Source organism: Triticum aestivum, chromosome 2A (assembly GCF_018294505.1).
Source record: "Triticum aestivum cultivar Chinese Spring chromosome 2A, IWGSC CS RefSeq v2.1, whole genome shotgun sequence".
NCBI classification, from domain to species: Eukaryota; Viridiplantae; Streptophyta; class Magnoliopsida; order Poales; family Poaceae; genus Triticum; species Triticum aestivum.
The window spans coordinates 99,253,832-99,280,236 of record NC_057797.1 but is presented as its reverse complement, the minus strand read 5'-3'; the positions used below and the strand labels follow the sequence as shown (position 1 = coordinate 99,280,236).

At 44.4% G+C, this 26,405-nt stretch overlaps 1 long non-coding RNA gene across 1 annotated transcript; it reads left to right on the top strand.

The window, feature by feature from the left end:
- The first annotated feature begins 465 nt into the window (after positions 1–465).
- On the top strand, positions 466–3,325 carry LOC123184910 (uncharacterized). The gene is made up of 3 exons (XR_006493117.1): positions 466–680; positions 781–909; positions 1,570–3,325. It is a non-coding gene; the product is annotated as an uncharacterized lncRNA (long non-coding RNA).
- The last annotated feature ends 23,080 nt before the right edge of the window (positions 3,326–26,405 follow it).

The window sequence follows — 26,405 nt, the reverse complement described above, 5'->3', positions numbered from 1 at the left end:
ACCGGGACCAATGAGGTGCCTATATATACCCCTTGCTCACGAGCAGAGCACCCCAGTGCTCTGTTTTTCTCTGGCCGAGGGGGAGAGGGCTTGGTGGTGCTCTAGCTCACCTCCTATGCACACAAGGTGTTCGATGGAATGCCCGAGCCACACTACTTAAGCTTTCTCCTCTCCAAGCTCGACCTCCAAGCTCCATTTTCCATAATATTTGTCTAGGTTTAGCGGTCCGTCACAACCCATCCCAGTCTTCACCGCCGTCGATCACCCGCGCCGAGCTCATCGCCGGCACCACCCACTACAAGAAACATGTTAATACGTGACAGATTTCGGGTGACAGTTTCAAAAACCGTCATGCACAGACTAGTACGGCCCGCAAGCCCACCTAAGCCCGCCTAAAAAGCCCTAAACCAGTGCCCGTATAAAAGCTAACGCGGAGACACTCCCTTCCCCACTCTTTCTCCTCCTCCGCCGCCGCCCCCATTGGCTTGGCCCTCTCTAGTTCCCGACTTCCTGCCCTGCCCGCGCCGCGTCACTGTATCCTCCTTGTCCCATGCACCGCCGCAGTCCTTCTCCTGCCCCTCCATTGGAACCAACCGGAGAACGTCTGGAAGTGGAGGAAATCCCTGCCTGTCTCTCTACAGGATCTGGATCGGCTCCCGTGACTCTTCCTCCCTCTGTTGGTAAGGACGCACTAGCTCCGCTACTACATTTTGAAGTGAAGAATCAAGCAGAATCCAATTCAATCCAGGTGGATCTCTATCTTTGTGGCCTTTTGTGCAGATCCGGCATGGAGGTCAAACCTGGCGTCGGTTTGTCTTAGCGGAGCGGCCGTGTGGTGGCCGGTCTACGGCATGGCTCATTGGAGGTAGCAGCGACAGCGGCATCGCAGTTTCCTTCCCCGTCCATGAGGTCTGATCTCCCGCTCGCCCCCTTCACTGGTGACTTGTTCTTGTTTTTTTTTCATTTTACTTTGGACTAATCTCATAGCTTCCTGGTCAGTTCATCTTAAATCTTCCGTGACCACGAGATAATTTTCACGAATTAGTATCTTAATTGTTTTTTTGGTGTGTGGCTACCTAATTCTAGAGATGGAATAGAATAGAATAGGTTGAGGGGATCGATCTGAAACTGAGTAGGCACATATTTCAGTGTAGGTTAGCCGGTGGTTTTGGAGCAAAATTGTACGCCCTGAAAGAAATATCTACACACGGGAGAGAAAAAGAAAATGGTATTTCGAAACATGTGAACGACATTTCAATGCAACGGGAGCACCATATCTGTAGAGTGCTAAAGCTGCACTTGTTGTTTTCATTTCCTTCTATTCGATTTGCTATTAATCTTACTTTCTCAATGTACAGATGTGCTTCACAAATTTTAAAATATCTTGATGATTAACACTTTAACTTAAGGAGATATTTCCATAAGCAAGTTTAGTTTCTTCCTGTGCTGGGTTCTATTAGCTTATTCTGAATCTGAACATGACATGACGAGCCACTGAGATGTGATCAGATCAATTTGTTTTGTGTGTGTGTATAACAAGTTCCTTTGATTGATTGGCATACATCTCAGGCACACATACTGGAACACGACGGTCCAGCCAACCTCTGGCCTCTGCTTCTTCCTCCCCGACGGTGCTGTGGAACCAACGCTGGGTTCCACTACCCCTGACCGTGGCCTAACACGCATGAACTGAAGATAAGTTATTCTATTTCTTCCTTAAAGTGAGATCGTTTGCTTCTCTGGTCCAGTTCTAGTAATTTGTACAAGGCCTTAGCTTGTTGTCAGGGAGGAACTTTCATCTCATTGCTAAAACTTGGGTAAACTGTGGGCATACAAAATACATCTTTGTTTTTGTTGCCTTACAAACATGGATGTGAACAAACCGAATGTTGGCAAACAATCGTATATCCATTTTCACTTATTATGATATTTCTGAAAGTGAAAGGGACTAAGGATAGCACAGAGAGCAGAGAGCACACAGGTTATGTTGGAAAAATTGGTCGAAGTTACAATGCATTAGCTGGCATAAATATAGCACAACTAGCATGCCTAGATGCACACAACGTTGATGGTAAGATATGCTTGACAACTACCTAACAGGATCAGATTATTCATTTTTTAAATGTAAAAAAAATATTATTGTCTTCACAACGTCCACCACTGAATATCTCTATGTATTTCTAGACCTTGATTTGATATTAAAAAGACAATCCAATTTATCTTCACGCTTATGTCCTGGAAGGTTTCAGGATCTGTATCTATATTCGTGATTGCTACTGCATGTGTTCTGACTCGGCTTGTACCTTCATTAAAATGAAGTAATACTTAAGCTATGTATGAGTCTGATTCATGCAAGCCTTGTTCCTACTGCTGCCACCTTGTATAAATATATACTGGTTCGTGCAATACTTGCTCCTACTTCAAATTTTTAGTCTGAACGTACCTATATGTACTTGCATCAGACTAAATTTGTAGTCTGATTCATGAAGTAGGAGCAAGGGTTGTTCCTACTACTGCCACCATGTATAAATATATAATTGTTAATTTCATTTAACTATTTTTTTTCTGTCACAAATAATAGTACTATGCTGGTCAAGTGGGCGGCGTATAGAATCGTCTTGCACAGAAGTAACACGGATAATATAATCAATGGGTTTATGATAGAAAATCATTTCTGTATATCCTGAATGAATATAAACGAAGCATGATTATTTCAAGTTGCACTTTCCTATCTATTATCTCATTGTTTATCAAGTATTTTCATGTTTCATAGTCCACTACATTACAATGGGTTTATATGGCCTCAACTACTGCTGCTATAGTAGGAGTTCTGTGATGTGTGTTTCGTCACTTTGTCATTTGACACACTTTTCTTTGGGTTAATTTTAAGCAACCTCATGTTTAATCTTGTTTTATAGTAGATACAATGTTATTCTCATTTGTAGGCACTACAAGATTTAAGAATTCTGGACATGTAATTCATTTTTATATTTGTTGCAATTTTCTTATTTCTACTATCTATCAATATGTGCAAATATCTAATATTCTTATTAATTTGCTAGGTAAGGTTGGATACTGTGCTACTTGGTGCTGCCCATCACGGCATGATCATTGCCATCAAGAACGTCGATGGCAAGAGCTTGAATAACAGCCTCGATAGTTTATATGTTTTGTTGATGTAAAATGGATTGTACTGGTTCATAACTCTGTTGTGTGATATATTTTGTCAATCTATGCTGTATGTCATCACTTTGTAGATGATTTTTTAAATTGCTGTGTTGTAGATACATACAGATGGCTATGTTAAACTTTGTAATGTTTCACACCTTGCAAATATTTTTTGTTGGGAAAATTTGGCATTAGGATTTGTGTAACGCCCTTTAAATTGGCCCTTAAAAACATAGTTAAATTCTGGCCAAAAGAAATGGGATAATGGGCTAAGCCAAATTTAAACCGCCCTTTAAATTGTGCCTAAATCCATGACGAATTTCATGACGGAAAATAGTATCCATGTAGGCAGCCATGTAATTCAAATTACTCAATTGAAAATCCTATGTGGCGTTAGTCCATGACAGATTGTTCCGTCGCAAAGGTTTGGGCCTGGGCGGGCCGGGGGCAGATCCATGACAGCTAAGAACCGTCATGGTAGGTACATATCAAATTATGACGCGATATACATGACGGATTTCAAATCCGTCAAGGATGGACACCCATGACAATTTTCACTAATTTGTGACGGACTAGATCCGTCATGTATTAACAGATTTCTTGTAGTAACCGTGGTGAGCCTCTTGTTCTTATCTTCTTTCTGAAAGGAAAAATATTCTTACTTGTATGTTTACATAGATACTTGTATTATTTTCTTACTTTTATTATTGCATCTTATATAGTGCGATGGTTTTGGTATCCGCCCCCGTCGGCCCTCGTCCTGTCTATGATTCGGATGTGGTATATATATTATCTTTATAACTATTGGTTCATTTATTGTTTATGAAAATTATGCCGACCAACGTGACATAGATTTTATTTATGTAGGATGTATGTGAATCGGAAATGCCAACCGACCCTATTGTTGAGAGGTTAAATTTAGTTGAAGAAGAAAACAATTTGTTGAAGGAAAAAATAAAAAAATTGAGGAGGAGAAGATGATATTGGAGTTGCATGTTGCGGATGTCGTCGATGATCACAAGATCAAGATGGATGCAATGCGCTTGAAGATTAGAAAGATTAGAAAATATGCCATTCATACCGAGGCTTGGTATCATTATGCCATTGGATCAATTGTTACCTTGGTTGCGATTATGATCGCATTTGTTTTCGCATTGAAATGTTTTACATAGTTTCAATGTATGGTTTAATTAATTAGATGCTCTGGAGAGCTATATGTTGTTAGATGAGAACTATGTATGCACTTTGGTTTTAATGTCATGATGAACTTCTATTAATTTGGACACTTAATTATATATAATGCACGCAGATGAACCGGCAATGGATGTACGGTGACATACACACCTGCGAGTACATTAAGGGCATGCATGAGTTTCTCGATGCGGCTGAGGCAAACAAGCATAATGGTTTTATGTGTTGTCCATGCACTGAATTTGGGAATACGAGGTCTTACTCTAATCGGAAAATCCTTCACTCCCACCTGCTTTACAAGGGTTTCATTCCACACTATAATGTTTAGACGAGGCACGGAGAAATAAGGGTTATGATGGAAGATGGCGAAGAAGAAGAGTACGATGACAACTATGTGCCCCCAGAATATGGTGATGCTACAACGGGGGGAGCTGGTGAAGATCAAGAGGAACCAGACGATGTGCCCAATGATGCTGCAACGGGTGAAGCTGCTGAAGATCAAGAGGAACCAGACGATGTGCCCGATGATGATGATCTCCGCCGGTAATTGTCGATGCAAGGACGCAATGCGAAAGTCAAAAGGAGAAGCTGAAGTTCGATCACATGTTAGAGGATCACAAAAAAGGGTTATACCCCAATTGTGAAGATGGCAACACAAAGCTTGGTACCGTACTGGAATTGCTGCAGTGGAAGGCATAGAATGTTGTGGCTGACAAAGGATTTGAGAAGCTATTGAAAATATTGAAAAAGAAGCTTCCAAAGGATAACGAATTGCCAGACAGTACATACACAGCAAAGAAGGTCGTATGCCCTCTAGGATTGGAGGTGGAGAAGATACATGCATGCCCTAATGACTGCATCCTCTACCGCGGTGCATACAAGGATCTGAACGCATGCCCGGTATGCGGTGCATTGTGGTATAAGATCAGACGAGATGACCCTGGTGATGTTGACGGCGAGCCCCCCAGGAAGAGGGTTCCTGCGAAGGTGATGTGGTATGCTCCTATAATACCACGGTTGAAACATCTGTTCAGAAACGAAGAGCATGCCAAGTTGATGCGATGGCACAGTGAGAACCGAAAGAAAGATGGGAAGTTGAGAGCACCCGCTGACGTGTCGCATTGGAGAAAAATTGAGAGAAAGTACTGGGATGAGTTTGCAAAGGACCCAAGGAATGTATGGTTTTCTTTAAGCGCGGATGGCATTAATCCTTTCGGGGAGCAGAGCAGCAATCACAGCACCTGGCCCGTGACTCTATGTATGTATAACCTTCCTCCTTGGATGTGCATGAAGCGGAAGTTCATTATGATGCCAGTTCTCATACAAGGCCCTAAGCAACCCGGCAACGACATTGATGTGTACCTAAGGCCATTAGTTGAAGAGCTTTTACAGCTGTGGAATGGAAACGGTGTACGTACGTGGGATGAGCACAGACAGGAGGAATTTAACCTTAAGGCGTTGCTATTCGTGACCATCAACGATTGCCCCACTCTCAGTAACCTTTCAGGACAGACAAACAAAGGATACCACGCATGCACGCACTGTTTAGATGACACTGAAAGTATATACCTGGAGAAATGCAGGAAGAATGTGTACCTGGGACATCGTCGATTTCTTCCGACCAACCATCAATGTCGAAAGAAAGGCAGGCATTTCAAAGGCGAGGCAAATCACCGGAAGAAGCCCGCCATGCGTACCGGTGATCACGTACTTGCTATGGTCAATGATTTACACTATGTAATCTTTGGAAAGGGTCCCGGTGGACTAGCTGTTCCAAATGACGCTGAGGGACACGCACCCATGTGGAAGAAGAAATCTATATTTTGGGACCTACCCTACTGGAAAGACCTAGAGGTCCGCTCTTCAATCGACGTGATGCACGCGACGAAGAACCTTTGCGTGAACCTGCTAGGCTTCTTGGGCGTGTATGGGAAGACAAAAGATACACCTGAGGCACGGGAGGACCTGCAACGTTTGCACGAAAAAGACGGCATGCCTCCGAAGCAGTATAAGGGCCTACTAGCTACGCTCTTACGAAAGAAGAGAAAGAAACCTTCTTTGAATGCCTGCTCAGTATGAAGGTCACGACTGGCTTCTCGTCGAATATAAAGGGAATAAAAAATATGCCAGAGAAAGAGTTTCAGAACGTAAATTCTCATGACTGCCACATGATTATGACGCAACTGCTTCCGGTTGCATTGAGGGGGCTTCTACCGGAAAACGTCTGATTAGCCATTGTGAAGCTATGTGCATTCCTGAATGCAATCTCTCAGAAGGTGATCGATCCAGAAATCGTACCAAGGCTAAGGAGTGATGTGGCGCAATGTCTTGTCAGTTTCGAGCTGGTGTTCCCACCATCCTTCTTCAATATCATGACGCACGTCCTAGTTCATCTAGTCGAAGAGATTGTCATCCTGGGGCCCGTATTTCTACACAATATGTTCCCCTTTGAGAGGTTCATGGGAGTCCTAAAGAAATATGTCCGTAACCGCGCTAGGCCAGAAGGAAGCATCTCCATGGGCCATCAAACAGAGGATGTTATCGGGTTTTGTGTTGACTTCATTCCTGGCCATAAGAAGATAGGTCTCCCTAAATCGCGGTATGAGGGGAGACTAACGGGAAAAGGAACTCTTGGAAGAGACTCAATAATATGCAAGGACGGATATTCTTGGTCTCAAGCACACTACACAGTTCTACAGAACTCTACCTTGGTGACCCCGTATGTCGATGAAAACAAGAATAGTCTGCGCTCCAAACACCCGGAGCAGTGCGACAACTGGATTACATGTGAACACATCAGGACTTTCAGCAGTTGGTTGGAAACACATCTCAGAGGTGACAACACTGTTTGTGATGAGTTGTACTTGTTTTCTAGGGGACCATCTTTGACTGTATTGACTTACAAAGGATACGAGATAAATGGGAATACATTTTACACAATTGCCCAAGATCAAAAGAGCACCAACCAAACAGCGGTGTCCGCTTTGATGCAGCAACCGAGAGCGGAAAGGACACATATTATGGTTACATAGTGGACATATGGGAACTTGCTACGGACCTGATTTTAAGGTCCCTTTCTTTAAGTCCAAATGGGTCAATCTGTCAGGCGGCGGGGTACAGGTAGACCCACAGTACGGAATGACAACAGTGGATCTGAAAAATCTTGGGTACACTGACGAACCGTTCGTCCTAGCCAGTGATGTGGCACAGGTTATCTATGTGAAGGGCATGTCTACCAAACCGAGAAAAAGAAAAGATAAGGAAGCAAATACATCATACAATGAGCCAAAGCGCCACATAGTTCTTTCAGGAAAAAGGGACATCCTGGGAGTGGTCGACAAGACAGACATGTCTGAAGATTATGAAAAGTTTCATGAAATTCCTCCCTTCAATGTCAAGGCTGACCCAAGCATCCTGATAAACAATGAAGATTATCCATGGTTAGGCGCAATAAGCAAATGACACAAGCGAAGAAAAAGTGAAGACTTTCTCCCGCAACTATTATGATGATACCATGCCAACTTTGTAACACACGAACATGCTACCATTGTCCGTTTTGTACATGCACATGCTATGTGGGTGAAATTATGATACCATGCCAACTTTCAACTTTTTCAGAGTTCATTTAAAATGCTTTAATGTCTTATGGTTTGGCCCTCGTAATACCATGACCATTAGTCCCTGGCCCATGCCAACTTTCAACTTTCAACTTTCTAAAACTAATCGCACTAACAGAAAGTTTATAATTTTGCTCCTCGCCCCTGGCCCATGACCATTAGTCCCGGTTTGTGCCACAAACCGGGACTAAAGGGTTGGTCCTCGTTGCGGGCAGAGTTTAGTCCCACCTCGCCAATCGAAGGGGGCTCACACCGGTTTATAAGCCCTTCCCTCTCTGCCTTGTTGAGCTCCTCTCAAAGTGAAAATAGATGCCCTAATAGAGAAAAGTTAAACCTAAATTCATAGTGAATTTCTCTGAAATTCATAGAAATTTACTATGAATTTAGGTTGAATTTTCTCTATAAGCGCATCTATTCTCATTTTTTTAGTAAGTTAATCACAAACTTGTGATTCACATAAATTTCAAAGAATTCAAATTTTAACTATTCAAATTTGAAAACTAATGGCACTAACAGAAAGTTTATAATTTTTCTAAAACTAAAGGCACTAACAGAAAGTTTATAATTTTGCTAACCTAAAAGCAAACAGAATTAAAAATTAAAGCAAAAAACAAAAGAAAATAAATAATGCAAAAAATAAATCAAAAAAACAGGAAAAAAACTATTTTTATAGTAAAGTTAATCACAAAATAAAATAAATAAAGCAACAAAGAAAACAAAAAACCTAAAAAAGTGTTTTCAAATTTGAAAACTAATGGCACTAACAGAAAGTTTATAATTTTCCTAAAACTAAAAGCAAAAAAGAATAAAAAATAAAGCAAAAAACAAAAGAAAATAAATAATGCAGAAAACAAACAAAAAAACTGGAAAAAATAGCAACAATAAGTATTTTGTTGTAAGTAGAAACAAAATAAAATAAATAAAGCAACAAAGAAAACAAAAAAACAAAAAAAGTGTTTTCAAATTTGAAAACTAATGGCATTAACAAAAAGTTTATAATTTTTCTAAAACTAAAAGCATAAAGAATTAAAAAATAGAGCAAAAAACAAAAGAAAATAAATAAAGCAACAAAAAAACAAAAAACAAATGCCACCTACTGGGCCCCCACGGCCTGAATACGACTAGAAACCCATCCAAGGGCCAGGATTCAGGCCCGCAGGAGGCCCAGTAGGCCCACAGGCATAGCAGTGACAATTAGGCCCGTAAGCCTGCAATGGAGAGGAGCTCGAGAGGGGTGCGGCAGTGGGGCTTATAAACCACTGGACACCCCTCTCAACTAGCAAGGTGGGACTAAACTTTCGACGCAGCAGCCGCACAAGCCCTTTGGTCTCGGTTGGTGGCTCCAACCGGGACTAAAGGGGGGCATTGGTCACGGTTCGTGGCAGAAATCGTGACCAATGCCCCCCTTTAGTCCCGGTTGGTGCCACCAACCGAGACCAAAGGCTGCCGCTTCCTGCCCTTTGGGCTGCTGAAAAGAGGCCTTTGGTCTCGGTTGGTGCCACCAACCGGGACTAAAGGGGGGCATTGGTCACGGTTTGTGCCACGAACCGTGACCAATGCTCCGTCTATATAAGCCACACTTGTGAAAATTTTGGTTCGGTTTCTTCGATCCCGCCCCGACGACGCCGCCAAGCTGCCCGTGCTCGCCGTCGCCGCCCCGAGGTCGCCGTCACCGCCCGCTCCTCGTCGCCGCCGCTGCCCGCTCCTCGAGCCCGCGCCGCCCCGGAGCTCGCCGTCGTCCCCGAGCCCTCCTTCCCGAGCTCATGCCGCCTCTCGAGCTCGCCGTCGTCCCCAAGCCCGCGCCGCCCCCGATCTCGCTGTCGTCCCCGAGCCCTCCTCCCCGAGCCCATGCCGCCCTCGCCGCCCTCCTCCCCGAGCCATCCACCGCCCTCGCCAACGCCCTCGTCGCCCCCGCCGTCGCCCTCGCCGGTCAACCTCGCTGCTGTGAGCCGCCGCCACCTGTTTATCATTTTTTTCATTTTTTGTTCGTATATATAATGTATATATGTATGTGTCTATATGTATGTATAGACGTTCATATATGTGTATTATTTTTTTTGTTCAGAGCAATTTTTGTTCATATATGTATTTTTTTTGTTTATGTGTATTATTTTTTTGTTCATAGCATTTTTTTGTTCATATTTTTTTCATAGCATTATTTCCATGTATATATGTATGTGGCTATGTACGCATAGATGGATAGCATTTTTCCATGTATGCATGTCATTGTCGATATACCCCCTCCCCGTTAACTTCGACAGGAGGGGGGTCGATATAACCCTCCCCGATAACTTCGACATGAGGGGGGGTCGATATACCCCCTCCCTGATAACTTCGACATGAGGGGGGGTCGAGAACTAGTTTAGGGGGTCGAGGGTTGAGAACTAGTTTAGGGGGTCGAGGGTTGAGAACTAGTTTAGGGGGTCGAGGGAAGAAGGGGAAGAAGAGGGAGAAGAAGAGGGAGAAGAAGAGGAGAGGAAGAAGAGGAAGTCTTCTCCTCTATTCTTTCTTCTCTTCTTTTTTCTTCTTCTTCCTATATGTATTAGCTTTTTTATTTAGGTTGTTAATTAGCAGGTATTAATTTTGTTCATATATGTATGGATGCATGTGATATGTATGTATGTATGTATCGGGTATGTCGTTGTTGATATACCCCCTACCCGATAACTTCGACATGAGGGGGTCGAGAGGGGGTCTAGGGTCGCCGAGGGGTCGAGGGTCGTCGAACATGAGAGGAAGAAGAGGATAAAACAAGAAGATGAAGAAGAAAAAAAGAGGAGAAGAAAGAATCGAGAAGTTCTTCTCTATTCTTTCTTCTCCTCTTTTTTTCTTCTTCTTCCTCTTTTTTTATCGGGAACGAGGGTCGGCGAGGGTCGCCGAGCGGTAGAGGAAACCTTAAATAGCAAGTATCGTCGGTGTGAGATACATGTGGCCGTCAGTGTCGGACACTACATCCACATCCCACAAGTGGCGCGGCCTTCGACGCCCACGTCACTTGTGGGACGTGGATGTAGTGTCCGACACCGACGACCACATGTATCGCACACCCACGATACTTGCTATTTAGGGTTTCCTCTACCGCTCGGTGACCCTCGACGACCCTCGTTCCCGATAAAAAAAAGAGGAAGAAGAAAAAAAAAGAGGAGAAGAAAGAATAGAGGAGTTAAGAAAAAAAGAGGAGAAGAAAGAACAGAGGAGTTCTTACTCCTCTATTCTTTCTTCTCCTCTTTTTTTCTTCTTCCTCTTCTTTTTTTATCCTTGAAGCGTTGTCGAGGCCACCCCAAACCCTAGAAAAGCAGCATCGAGGCCACCCCAAACCCTAGAGAAGCAGCGTCGAGGCCATTAATTAATATTAGTTCTACGCTTGCCACTAATATATCCATCTGACATGTTTGAATAATAATTGCCATGTTGTCAATATTTGTAGAAACGATGGACACCGCCCGAGATGAAGTACAAGAAGAGTTGTTGGGGGACATAATCGCACAAGGAAGTGATGCCGTCGTCTCGTTGTTTCTCAACGACACCGATGGTCTGGAAGCAGCTGGCTATGATTATGATGGCTCCGGTGACCTAATGCAGGTGCAAGAAGGAGACCATGAGGACGGCTCCGGTGACCCAATGCCGGTGCAAGAAGGAGACCGCGATGACGTCTCCGGTGACCGAACCGAGTTCGGCCAGGTATATATATTAGTTAAGCTTCTACTGACTAGCTAATTGATGCATTCATTGTTTTGGTATGTACACATATTAATTAAGTCTTTGTTCTTTTTTCTAGCCCTCCGGATCAAGCACAACTTTGGTAAAGAGACGAGGCCCGAAGAAAAGTTGAGCTCGGATGAAAAGTTTGAGATCATAGCAATCGCGCCCCATGGCCAACCGATTGAACCCCTCCGGACAAAGAGCGCATTTCTTGCTCAGTGCGGAGTTTTGGTTAGGGACAAGATCCCGATCAGCATCCAGCAATGGTTAAAGCCGGCTACAGAAGACCCTGAGGTGTTTTATGTCAATGATATGCAGAAAAATGATCTTTGGACTGAGCTGAAGTCAAATTTCACCCTATTGCCAGAGGATGATCCAGAGAAGCCAGTTAAAGAGCAATTAATCAAGTCTTTTGCTCTTAAGAGGATGGCAGAACTATTCAGGAGGTGGAAGAAAGAGCTGAATAAGTTCGTCGAAAATAAAGAGACACCAGAATTCAAGGGCAGATATGAGAAGATCAGAGATCACTGGCCCGCATTTGTGGCCCACAAGACATCGGAAAAGAGTAAGAAGATGTCGGCGACAAACAAGCAAAATGCTGCGAAGAAGAAGCATCACCATCGCACGGGGTCAGATGGCTACCTCTTAGCCCGGCCTAAGTGGGCCAAGACTGAGAATGATCTGGTTGATAAGGGGATCGAACCAGAGACAATTAACTGGCCAGACCGTTGCCGGACTTGGTTCTTCGGGGCTGGCAGAACCTTGGACCCTGTAACAGGGAAGTGCATTTGGACGAACGATCAAATGGACATACCAATCAGGAAGCTTCAGCAGTATATTGAAGCAGCGCGGCAAGGGACGTTCTTTCCAGATAGAGAGAACGACGAGCTCACAATGGCCCTCGGGAATCCTGAGCACCCTGGACGGACACGAGGCACGCCAGACTCCATTCCGTGGAAGGTTGGGTTTCCGGACGCAGGCGGTTACAAATCCCAGGAGAGGAGGAAAAAATTGTAGCAGACCCAAATGCAGGCGCTCCAAGCAAGGGTACAAGCGATAGAGGAACGAGAAGCGAATCGCAGCAAAGGTACTGCCGAAGCTTCCCCCGAAGCTTCCCCGCCATCTCAGCGGAGAAGCAGCGTGGCTTCCACTGAGCTGCTTCAGCCGGAGCATGCCTTGACAGCTCCTGCCAGCTATACCGTGGATGCTATCACGGAGTCTCAAAATTGCCACCTTATGACGCAATGGATGAATTTGAAGGTCAAGGCGGCTGTTGGCTCTGTTTATCCTACTGAACCCGGTGCAACTTTTCACTGCCGGTCGATTCCAGAAGGATATGCTAGGGTGATGGTGGATGAAATAATGGAGGGATTTGAGGACCTCCAACTTGACCACCCTACCGGTGAAGGGGAGACTAGGCTGGGGTCTGCTCTGAAGACTCCATGCCTATGGCGGAAGGAGCTCATTAACCTTCCCAACTGGACGCCTCTGCCTCCTCCTCCTCCTCCGACAAGTCAGGGCACTCCACCTCCTCCACCGCCTCCTCCTTCGGCGAGTCAGGGAACCCCGCCTCCTCCACCGCCTCCTCCTCTAGCGAGTGACGATCAGGGTACTCGACCGGCTCCTTCTCCGGCGCGTGGCGGCACTCCGCCTCCTTCTCCGCCTGCGCCGACATGCCCAAGCAGCCAGCCTCCTCCTTCTCCGCCTCGTCAGCAAGGGCGGAAGAGACCTTCCACCGCTCCGGCTGCTCCGGCGCGTCGTAGTCCTTCTCCTCTGCCTCGTAAGCAAGTAAAGAAGACAACCGCTCCATCTGCTCTGCCGGCGTCTAGCAGTACAGCCAGAGGCGGGAGGAAATACAAATTCGGTCCTTCTCTGAAGACTCCAGAGAAGTTACCATAGGAGAGGACCCCGGAGGAGAACGCCGAGATCGCACGAGAAGAAGTGAGGAACTACTTTGAAGTGGTGAAAGCAAAGAAACATCCACCTCCAGAGGAGATGGTAGATCCGGTGAAAGCAAAGAGCACTCTGGCTGCCCTCACAAAACCACCCAAGTCTCCGCCGAAAGGAAACTATGAGCGCATTATTGGAAAGGAATTTGCCGAAGCGGAGCAGTTGGGAAGTACTGGCAGTGATCAAAGGCTAAAAGAACGATGAGCTGGGAAACAAATTGCCCAGCTCGGCGAACAAGCGAAGCAATCGTGCCCCCCGCTCAAGGTGCCAAGCGACAATGTCGCTAATGATCCGAGGATGGTGCCCGGTTATAGCAATCTTGGCGATTACCTGCCCGACGATGTACATTATGATTTCATGGAGGTGCAGATACAAAGATACGAGTATGAGAAGCCTCTCGTCAAAGATGAAAGATCTCTATCAACGATGATGCGAAGATTGCATGATTGGTACTTGAAAATCTGCAGAGACTCTGGGGGAGGAGTACTTTGTATGTGAAAGTTAAAAAGGAGCATGACCTTGTTGGAATTGAACTGTTGCCCGTTCCATTTGAGGAGTTCTTTCAGTTTTTCAATCAATAGGCCCTCGATAAAACAACGGTCACCTGCTACTGTCTGTAAGTAGTACTACTTCTGTCATTAAGTCTCTCTATATAGCTCAGCTCTTTCATTGCATGTATTTATAATCATCCTCACTATATTATGCAGATTGAAGATCACCGAATTGAAGAAAAGACAAGTCAGTGATATTGGGTTCATTAACACATATCTCATAGATGCAACTCAGGTTAAATTTCATGCCGCAGCTACCGAGGCCAACTTGCTACGATCATTGGTAATAAATGAAAACAAAGATATAATACTCTTTCCTTACAACTTCAAGTGAGTGTTACTATGTTGTGCGTATTCGGTTTCCCTTATATATTAGTCAATGTTATAGTAATGTAATTGATGAGTTATGCATGCGTATGCAGTTACCACTATATTCTCCTAGAGATTAAGCTTGAGCAGGGACTAGTAACCTTCTTAGACTCAAGACGAAAAGATCCCCAGGACTATGTGGACATGACTCAAATGCTCGAGAAGTAAGTTAAATCGAACATTATCCACCATATCAGCAACTTTGTTCATTTCCTGATATATCAAGTAATTGTTTTCTTTGTCTGGCAGGGTTTGGAAAAAATTCTCCAAAAAAGCTCCAGGACTCCCGAAGAAGCTGCAATTTAGACACCCGAAAGTAAGTACTATAGTAGCATGTTCCGCGCATCTCCTATTGATTTGGCATTCTTGCTTATCAGTTTGATTGACCTCTATTTCTTGTAAAGTGGTTGTGGCAGGAACAAGGGAATGATTTCTGTGGATACTACGTTTGCGAGTCCATCCGCCACACGACCTGTGAGCGGGGCTACACTGACGAACAATATGAAGTACGTAAATAACAACATTCACAATTTTATTTTATTACCATCATTTGTGTTGAGTTTCATTCATTCATATATATATGTATTGACCCCCTTCTTCAAATTAGATGTTTCGGAAGCGGGATGAACTCCTAGCACCATCTCGCATGCGAGCAATTCAAGAGGAATTGGCGGCATTCTTTCTTGACCACGTGATCACTGAAGACGGAGAATACTATGTGGACCATGAGTCCGTATGATTATATTTGTAAGAGATAATTATTGTATATATGTAGCCAGTAGTGTCGGATAGATATACGAGAACTTGTTGTTCGACCAATCTCTCGGAGAAGGAGAGGTGGTCGATATCACTTCTCTCTGTATGCATATATGTTCATGACGATCTTCTGTTTCCTTTGTTTGCTTACTAGCTAGCTAGCGTGTCTAGTCATCTCTATACGTATGTATAGTACGTAGCGTCAACCAAGCACGGACATAAGAGAGGACACTTCTCTCTATTAATTATAGCTAGCTAACACAATATATGAAACACCTAAATTAACCCCCCAAAACCAACCCCAAACCCCCCCCCCCTTCAAAAAAATAAAAAAAACCCAGCCACAGAAATGCTGACGCGTGGATGCCTATTGGTCCCGGTTGGTGCCACCAACCGGGACCAAAGGGTCTCCTGCCTGGGCTCCGCGCATAGGCCATGTGGAGGCCCATCAGTCCCGGTTCTGGATTGAACCGGGACTAAAGGGACAGGGCATTAGTACCGACCCTTTAGTCCCGGTTCAGGAACCGGGACAAAAGGCCCTTACGAACCGGGACAACAGGCCCTTTTTCTACCAGTGCTAGTACTAATACCTTCATAGTGGGAACACGTTCAGGTTTGGTAGGTACTACTAGTAGGTGTGAGCAGGCTTTCGAATGTGATGAGAACAAGGTAAAGATTAATTGATGGTTTTGGTTTCGAGGCCCGAAACGGCTCCCGATGAGATTAGCGGAACATAAATTTCAAGTACTACACTGCTCAAATGCGTAAATATTATGTTACTGTCAAAAATTGGCACAAAATACGAAGGATACCAATGGAAGTACTACTAGCAACCCACGATTTAACTACTCGCATGCGAGCAGTGGAGTAATAATGTCTTTCTTCCGCCCTCACGTCCACTCAATTTGCATGCGCTGTATTAATTGACCATCAATGAAGTGAACTACTTTACACGTGTCAAATTATCACATGGGGTGGATCTTGGTACAAAATTGCGTCCGCCCGTGTACCCGCATGTGCATGCGAGGAATGAGTGCGTGCATGGCGTGCATGCACATCTTCGCTTCGTGCATGTACCGCCAGTATGGCTCAGGGAGGATGAGTACTTTCTTCTGGAACCAGCAGCACGTCACTGTGATCAATCCACGCAAGGAGGTCGCGACAACGCCTACACATGTGCCACGTGGCTTCATGAACTGTAAGAGAGACACTATGTAGCGTGCCATTGGTATTCTAATTTACGTGTTTTGCACATACTCGAAGTACTAGTAAGGTACACATGCATTGCACGCATCAGATTTTGCAGCCAAATTATGAATAAATACCATACTATAGCATGTAAGCTCTGAGTCATATATGCCTGATGTAGCCCTTCGTTTAATTCTTATAGTTCATCTCATTCAAAATCAATTAGTTTTTATAAAAAGGCTAAGAACGCGGGAATAGGAAAAACATGGGATTATAGTGGGATGTCGTCTTGAATCCTACAGGATTGTAGGAGTGTTTGATTGTGCATAGAAAAAACGTAGAATTCTTTCAAAGAGGTTTGAGTGGATGGGATGTTTCCTATGAAATCTAGTGCAAATGAATCATATGGAAAAATTCCTATGGTTTACAATCCTACGAATCAAACAACCAAGATAGGAAAAATTCCTAATGATTAGAATCCTCCAACATTCCTTTGAGAATCCTTTGAATCAAAGAAGCCCTTACTCTATTTTATGATTCATGGAATTGTGCATTGTAAAGCATAAAGTAAAAACAAATAATGGCAATTCAACTAGAAAAAAGTTTGTGCAGTTATGATACGGAAGATTCTAGAACAAAAGAGAACCACTGTTTTTTTGAGGTTTGTGCATTATGCTTAAGTTCAACCATGGAGTCTGCTAGATTGTACATGTGACAAAATCCGGTGGGGGCTAGAAGATGATGCGAGGGGCCGAGTGGAGGGAGACTATGAAGGAATACACAAGTGCGAGATCGATATTTAGAGAGAGAGGGCGAACACGTGCGCCGATGCGCAGTGGCGGAGCCATGAAAAATAAATGAGCTAGGGGGCCAAGCATTGCTAATCCTTTACGAGGAGGGTCAATTCATGAACTTAAACCATTTTTAGTAGCAATTGTCTAATGATCACATTCATATTAGCCTTGATATATAGTGATGTTAGGGGGAGGGGGCAGGGCCCTTACTGCCCCCTGTCTTTGCCATTGTGCACGCGTCTGAGAGATGAAGCGGAAGGCATGGATGATGAGAGGGGGACGTTGGGTACATAATTAATGTGGGTGTATTAGCTATATATGTTGATCCTATATAGAGAGGTATAGATTGATCGATGTGGACATGGGAAAGAGGGTGATACCTCACTGGATATATCGATTGATCGGTTTGTGTGGAAAACTATGAAACACCTAGCTATATACACACATACATAGAGGAACATCGATCATTGCGCATGCACGCGTGAGAGATAAAGAATGCCCGATATGATGGAGAGGGGGATGTGTGTTGGTGTGTGCCTTCATGGGAGACCGACCTGAAGAAAAAGATTGCATGCGTGTGATGGATAATGCCGACTGGTAGTGTGTGTGCATGCATGCACGAGAGAAAGTTAGTGGTACAATTATAAAGAGAAGACTACTCTGTGGGTGTAAAAGAATAGCTGAATAGGTGAGGTCACAATCAATGTAAAGTTGAATTCAAATATTTGAATAAGAGATCCTGATGTTTGAAACCCATGCATGCATGAATATAACAGAGATCTGCGCGGTGTGGTTTGGAAACAAGCATGTTGTAATGTATACACATTGAACAAGGTCAGACTGATTTGAATTTGAGATACCGATGGAAGACATCATTTGGCCACGTCACATCTGTGCATGGACACACTATTCTAATTGGAGATGATGGGCGGCTTTTGCATCACATATCTGTATCTATACCCCTATATATATATATTATATTTTATATATTTTTTGTATTGTGTATGGGTAACTTTAACTTTGAAAGATGGTCTCCGATGGTCCAAAGATGGCAAATTTGAGCACTACTGGTCGTTGGATATCATCTAGATTCCACCAGATTTCGCCACATGTATAATCTAGAAGACTCCATGGTTGAACTTAAGCATAATGCACAAACATCAAAACACAAGCACTTCTTATTTGTTCTAGAATCTTCCGTATCAGAATTGCCCAAATGTTTTTCTACATGATTTTCCATTATTTGTTTTTACTTTATGTCTTACGACGCACAATTCCATGAATCTTAAAATAGATTAGTTTTCTTATAAAAACTAGATGATTTTGAATGAAATGAACTATAAGAATTAAACGAACATCTACATCATGCATATATGACTCAAATCTTGCATGCTATAATGTGGTATTTATTCATAATTTGGTTGCCAAATCTCATGCGTGCAATGCACGTGTACCTTACTCTAGTCTAAATGGTGTTTGTGTGTGTGTTGTGCGTGTTGAGGTGCAAATTGTCTTTTTTTGGTACATGTTAAGCTTGTTCTTCCGAAATTTCAAGCCGCGCCTTGTTATGCCGAAAATTCAAGCTAGCGTCTCTGCCTATCGTGCTGCGAAACTCCTGCCTCTTCAACCCGCGCCTTGTTAGCCCGAAATATTTAAGATATATCTTTGTCTCGTTGTGCTCCGACAACTCCCTCCATCTCAACCCGCGCCTTGCTATTCCGAAATTACAACGCGCGCGAAAACTCCCACCTCCAGTGAAATCCCGACACGTGAAATGCCCGTGGTACCCCTGAACCGAAAGAACTGCCTCAAATCGGTGGGGGTACTTTCGTAACTTACCCCACATTTCGGACAAGCACGTCTCTAAGCCATGGTTCCCCACTGCCATCCCATCCGCCCACCCATTCATACACCGAGGCCCCAAAAACCCGCGAAGAAACCCCACACCCTGCTCCGTCCGCCACCCAGCCGGAGCCTCTTCCCTGACGACGTCGTCCACAGCAACACCTCGACGTCCCTCATCCACCGTACCGGATGAGGATCCGTCGTCGATCTCATCGTCCCGCCGATTTAGCCACACCGTCATCCAACTCCAAGGAGCTGCCCCGACGTTCCCCTCGTCTTTGGCGCCACCTCCATTCCCACACCGCCGTCTTCACCTGCACCACCGGAATAGCATCATCATCACCGTTTCCTCGGATGAAGTTGCGGCCTAATCGGCGCCACCAAAGAGGTTGTACACTAATTGCCGCATTTTCTTCTTGATTCGATCTCACGGTGCGGACGGCGCTCGGTCCCGAGCCGACATGGCGCGGCTCCATCCACGGCGGCGTCGCCAGCCACTTCCTCCACTGTGTCGCTCCCTCGGCGGTGACGTCCATATCAGTAGGACCTGCTGCTGCTTTAGCTCTCGCTCGCGCAGCTGCTCTGCTCTTGCGCTCGGTCCCCTGCCTGGTCTGCTCTTGCTATTGCTCTTGCTCGCGCTGCTGCTCTCGCTCTTGCTCTTGTTTGCGATGCTGATCTGATTTAGCTACACTTCACTCCGATGCCGCCGGGGTGAAGGAAGAACCAGCCGCAGCGTGGAGGGGGGCTCGCCGCAGAGGTACCCCACTATCTATCTTAGGGTTCAGGATGGGGTCGGTGGTCGCCGGCGGTGCCGGGGCATTGGCGGGGTGGTGGCGTGGGGATCGCCGGAGAAAAAGCTCGGCACGGGGGGCCCTAGAGGGATGGCCGGGGCGGCGGTGGACCGGCGGTGGGGAGTGTTTTCGGGGCGGGCGGGCGGCACACCACCGGCCGCGGGCGGCGGGGGACTGCTGTTTGGCCGGCTCAGGGGGGTGGAGGTTGAAGATGAACCACAGGCCCTTAATTTCGTATCCAACGGCTGCAAAATCGACAGACCAGAGATGAAAAAGTCAATAGACCGACGTGTAGCCTCACATTGCTAGTGCGTTCAGTTCCGACAGCAAAATTCAGTTTCGACAGCAAAATTCAGTTTCGACAGTTAAGTTCAGTTTCAACGGTTAAGTTTTGTTTTGATAGTTAAATTCAGTTTCGACAGTTAAGTTCAGAGATGAGCGCCTGATGTATTTTACATCTAGCACTTTGTGTTTATGTATTTTACATCATGTATTGGAGATGCTATTAGAATTCCACTCAGGTTAACGTTGTTCGTTGTCTCTCTTATCCTGCTTCAGCCTTGGCGTCGTACAACTCACAGGAGCTGCTCCAACGACGAAACCCTCCATCACAGCGGAGTAGTCCCTCGGGCTCCATCTCCAGACGCCTAAGATCTTCTTCCCCTCCTCCGACAGCCAAGTCAGCCGGAGCATCCTCACCGGCCATCCCAATCACGTTGAGATCGACATGGCTTCGCCAAAGAGGTTGTACACTTGTTGCATCTCTTCTTACTCTACATGTTATATATATTGTCCACTGAGCACTCGTAGTAATAGGAAATACGATTTTTTATCCTACTATATGACAAGCAGTGAGGTACCAGGCAACTTAGCTATCCGTGATGGACTCTCTTGAACGCCATCATTATTTATCTCTGCGCATTTGAGTTGTGCATTTGTCGATGGGCCTGGGAGTTGAGCTAGTAGGCAGTGGCCTGGGTCCAAAGTAATAGAAGTAGCACAAAAACATTTTTTTAGTGTAGGATTTTCCTTGCTCAAGCCTGCCTACTAGAATCGCCAGTGCTTGAAAGGAAAAGTGAATGAAAAACATCGGAATTGGAAAGTTTCCTATGGTACTACTTTTCATGAATTTGGTGCAAAGGAATGGAGCAAAGGAAAACTGTAGGATTTGTTCCTTTAGTGTCTCCTTGAAAGAAAAACCGTAGGAATTCTAATTTCCACTTCTCCTCCTTTTCATATTCCTATTCATCAAGCACAAGACTAAGAGATAGTAGCATAATAGCATTATAACCGTACATTTTCTTGTGGTTTGACTTAATCTCACCATGCTTTTTTGCATCCTGTGATCTTCCAATTGTTGTGAATCAAACACCCAGATTGGCAGAAATCCTGTGTTTTTAAATTCTCTGTTTTGCACGTGCATTCCTATCCTATTCCTGTCTATTTCCTATCCCTGCATTGTTAGAATCCTCAAATTCAAACAAGCCCTTACTCAATTACTTCTGTTACAGATATGTGTCAAAGAAAACCTTGTGTGGTTTGTCCTGCTCCTGCGGCGCTGTGTTCCACCCCAGCTCAGCTGCTCCAACGACGGAAGGGTTCACCACAGCAGGGATCCGCTCTCCAGACTGTCTTTCGCCGCCTCAGATCTTCTTCCCCGCCGCCGGCAGCCACGGCAACTGCATTACCATCATCAACTGAGCAGATGACCTTGAGGACTACACGGGTCCGCAAGAGAGGTCGCACTCTTCCGTGTCTGCTTATGTTATGCGTCGCTTAATATGATGACATGCTACATTATCGTCGTGTTCACCTATTAGACTCCGAGTCAGGTCCAAACTAATGCTGAAACTTGAGTTTTTAAATGGTTGTGGGGTACATATTGGGGCAGCAATCAGTACTATCTGTCTACTATCTGGTTAATCTCTGGTGTCTACTATGAGTTTCATGTTGGGTGCAAACAAACATTAAAGGAGCCATTATCTGTATTTTTTAACTAAAGCTATTATCTGCCTGCTATCATTGGTTTTGGGTCTATCCACAGTTTGCTACCATCACTCTGGATTTGTGCATGCACTCCTTACATAATCTCACTATGTTTTATTCCTATGCATGCCAGTTATTGTACACAATGGAACTGATCATGTAGAGCAAAAGAGACGAGCCTTGCATGGCAATAAAATTTCATGCAGACGTCGTTCCATAGTGGGCGCAAAGGCAGCCCCCCTCCACCCATTTCGGATCGTAATCAAGAGGAAGATAACTGTTATGAGGGGATTCAGAAGGAGAAGACCACTCCTATTTACCCCATGAGGTCTTCGCTCTAACTTAGCATGCTGATGTTGGTAATATCATGCATATGGTGCCTTGCATTGCTTACTGTATACATTAAAGATGTCATCTGCTTAGTTTAGACATGCTTTGTGTCAATGCCATCTGTTTAGTTTCTTTATCGTATATGTGAATCATGCAATGCCATCTTGTCTAGCCAGGCATCATATATGTGAATTTTGCAATGCCACCCTGGTTAGCCAGTCATCTTATATGTGAATTATATCATGCCATCATTTTTTATTACGTGTTAAATTTGTCAACAATTTTAGTACATTCAATTACTCTTCCTGTGCATCAGCCATTTGGCACGGTCATGGAAAAATCTGGAGTGGAAACAAGGTCTTCAGAGCAGACAATGCTATCTGACGAAGCGCATGTCTTGCTGGTTACCGATAGCTCCTCAGAGGAGGATTCAGAGACAGATGACCAGTCATATTCCCCCCCCCGAGGTGCATGCCCTAACTTGGCAGGGTTATGTTGCTCATATCGTGCGTATGGTATCTTGCATTGCTATGTCATTTGCTTAGTTTAGACATGCTTTGTGTGAATGCCACCTGTTTAGTGTCTAATTACCATATATGTGAATTATGCAATGCCATCTTGTTGCAAGACATTATATATGTGAATTATGCAATGTTATCTTGTTGCAAGGCATTATGTATGTGAATTATGCAATGCCATGCTGTTTAGGCAAGCGTCATATATGTGAATTATATCATGCCGTCCTTTTTTGTATTTCTCATTGCTTTTGTCGACAATGTTTGTATATTCAACTGCTCTTCCTGTGCATCAGCCATTTGAATTGGTGATGGAGAAATCTGGAGTGAAAACAAGGTCTTCAGAGCAGACAATGCTACCTGCTGAAGCAGATATCTTGCTGGTTACAGATAGCTCTTCAGAGGAGGATTCAGAGGCAGATGACCAGTCCTATTATCCCCCTGAGGTGTATGCTCAAACTTGGCAGGGTTATATTACTCATATAATGCATATGTTGTATTGCAATGCTTAGTTTTTACATCATATACACAATATTGAATGCCATCTCCTTAGTTGACACATCATATATGCGATTGCCCTCTGCTCACTTCCTTAGTATATAAATCATATATTTGAATTATGTCATGCCATGATGTTTACATAGACAGCATGTATCTGAATTATGGCATGCCAACCCATTTTCTAAAGACATAATATAGTTATATCATCTCATCCTGTTTACATAGTCATCATATTTAAATTATGTCATTCTATCCATGAATTATATCATGCCATCATGTTTCCATCGACGGCATGTTTGTGATTTATGGCATGCCAACCACTTTAATAGACACATCGTATAGTTATATCATGTCATCCTGTTTACATAGTCATCATATTTTGAAGTATGTCATTCTATCCTGTTTAGTTAGCCATCATACATGTGAAATTGTGTCATGCTATCCTGTTTAATTAGCCATCATATATGTGAAATTATGTCCTGCTATTCTGTTTGCTTAGACAACATAAATGTGAATTATTTCATGCCCTGTTTTCTTCCCTACTATCCATTGCACCTGTCTATCTTACAATGTCTGTACATTCAATTACTTTTCTTGTTTATCAGCCATTTCAATTGGAGGGAGTGATGGCAGTATCTGTGGGAGTAAAAACACGGTCTTCAGAAAAGATCGTGCTACCTGTCGATGCAGATAGAACCACGGTTGTACTTGCCCAAGAACCAGCCCCACCACACATAACCCACACTCATGCAGATTGTACCCCTACCCAGTTGGACAGAGAACCAGCTACACCCCTTCTAACCCCAACCCCAGCAGATAGACACCCAGTTCCCGTTGACACAGCACCGTCTCCACCACAGAGCACCCAAACACGAGCAGTTAGTAAGGCAACTGCAGTGCCCAAATCACGAGGACCACCACTCCGAACCCGAAGTCAACGCTTAAAGCAGAAGAAGAATTGTTCTCAGGTCAGGTTCCGTAGCTATGGTTCATACTACTTTGCTCTTGCATCACTGTATTTACTGATACCAACTAATTTCAAATTTGAAGGATGCAATTGAAACTCCAATGGCGCAACAGGTATGTTTTAAACCTGTTTCTTCAACGTGTTTGGCTGTTTGCTGTTGTAACTTGCTCTATGTTGATTTCAGTTTCAATTGAATAAATAGTTATGTTCTCATGCCATGCACATTACAAGTGTTGTTATTGCTGTGTAGTTTCCCACACTTATATTCTGTCTATGCTGCTTTGTCTTAAATAGATATGATTCGAACTGTATCTATCTTGATTTGGCAACATAAACTAGAATGATATAGACCATACAGTGACCATACTACATAGATATATGTTTGTTTCATGTTGTTATCATGTCCACCTTACTACTGAACTGGTTTACCAAAATGAGTTTCATATACTACATTGTAAACCTGAGATGTGTTTGTTTGTTTCTCTTTTAGAACGCGGATAAAATATTTGAGAAGAGTACCCTGTTATGCAATGGTAAAGGAAGTAATGCAGATAAGGTTCAAGATAGTGAGACATCCCTGTTGGTCTCGAAGAAAGCTGATAAAAACTATATTGAAGACACTGAGACAACCCCAAAGTCATGTCTTGATGTAGTGTTTGAGTTACTGGCTACCACTGCTGGCACCAGCTCTTCGAACTCATTATCTGAATCAGTTCGGCTTCTTGAGTCTCAACTTCAAGTTGAAAGACATCGATCAGATGTTATGCGACAGGAAGCCGAAGGACTGAGGAAGTCCCTGCAGAATTCAGATGCATACTTTCTGGTGCAACAGCAAGTGTTGTAGGACTTAAGCACCAAACAAGAGAAACTTAATAAGCTTGCTAAGCATCTTGCCAGCATTATGGGTACCCAGGATATTGTTTCTTGAGCTCTTCGGAAGTGGTTTAAGTTCTGGACTTGTTTTGCTGTGGCGTTTATATGCTGATGTGTTCCCTATATTTGCATTGGTGGCGAACTTTGATGCCCAGTGGATGTAATATGTGTAATAGCCTAGTGTAAGTTGCTTGCTTATTTATTTCCTTGTTGTCTTGTTTATTTGTTTGCTTGTAGTCAGTGCAGTTCTTTTTCTGCGGTTTGCTAGTGGCTGCAATAACCTATTTTTTTAAACTAGGCCACAATAACCATGGGCTAATATTTACTGTAGTGACACTGTGCCTCCTATGGGCCGTAGAAACAATGGGCCTTCTACGGGCCATAGAAACAGTGGGCCTTTTACGGGCCATAGAAACAGTGGGCCTTCTACGGGCCATAGAAACAATGGGCCTTCTACGGGCCATATCATCAATGGGCCTTCTACGGGCCGTATCATCAATGGGCCTTATACGGGCCGTATGATCGATTGGCCAAACATGGGCCAAACAGACCGCATTCTGGCCGTAAATGGGCTAGAGTTGGAATCGTCCATTCATGGGACGACCATAACGGGCCATCGTTAATAGGCCGTATTTGATGACAGAATGAAAACGGCCCAACGTATTAACGGACCGCAAATGAGCCGACTGTAACCACGGGCTGAATTTGGCCCACAAGTAGAAAATGACAGTAATGGGCCGTAAGTAAACGAATGCTATAAATGAGCCCAATAATAAATGGGCTCTGAGAAGGCCGAAAGATAACATGGGCTAGAGACGGCCCAACGGAATAGCGGGCCGTTAATGGGTATAAAGTGATACACTGTTCATTACGGGCCAGTTTCACCACGGGCCGTTAATGGGTGCAAAGTGATACACTGTTCATTACGGGCCAGTTTCAGCACTGGCCGCTAATGGGCCAAGAGTTACAAAGGGCCTCATATGGGCCGAAAGACGTCATGGGCTATACATGGGCCAGAAGTGAAAACGGGCTGGAATCATATTGGACGGCCTAGATGACGCTACTGGCCCTAATTCGGATAGGGCGTAACGGGCCTTGGGTTAGCGGGCTGTAAATGGGCTATATGCAAACAAGCCGTTAACAGGCTTTCGATGGGCCGGACCGCCAGCTTTTGACCATGTCAAATGGGCCGGCCTTTTCACAGGAATGGGCCACTGTTGGGTCGTGCCACGTGTCGACGTATCATAGGAGCCTTCTGTCCAGTGAGTGGATGACATCTGTCCCAACGATGAGCCGACACGTGTTTCCTCT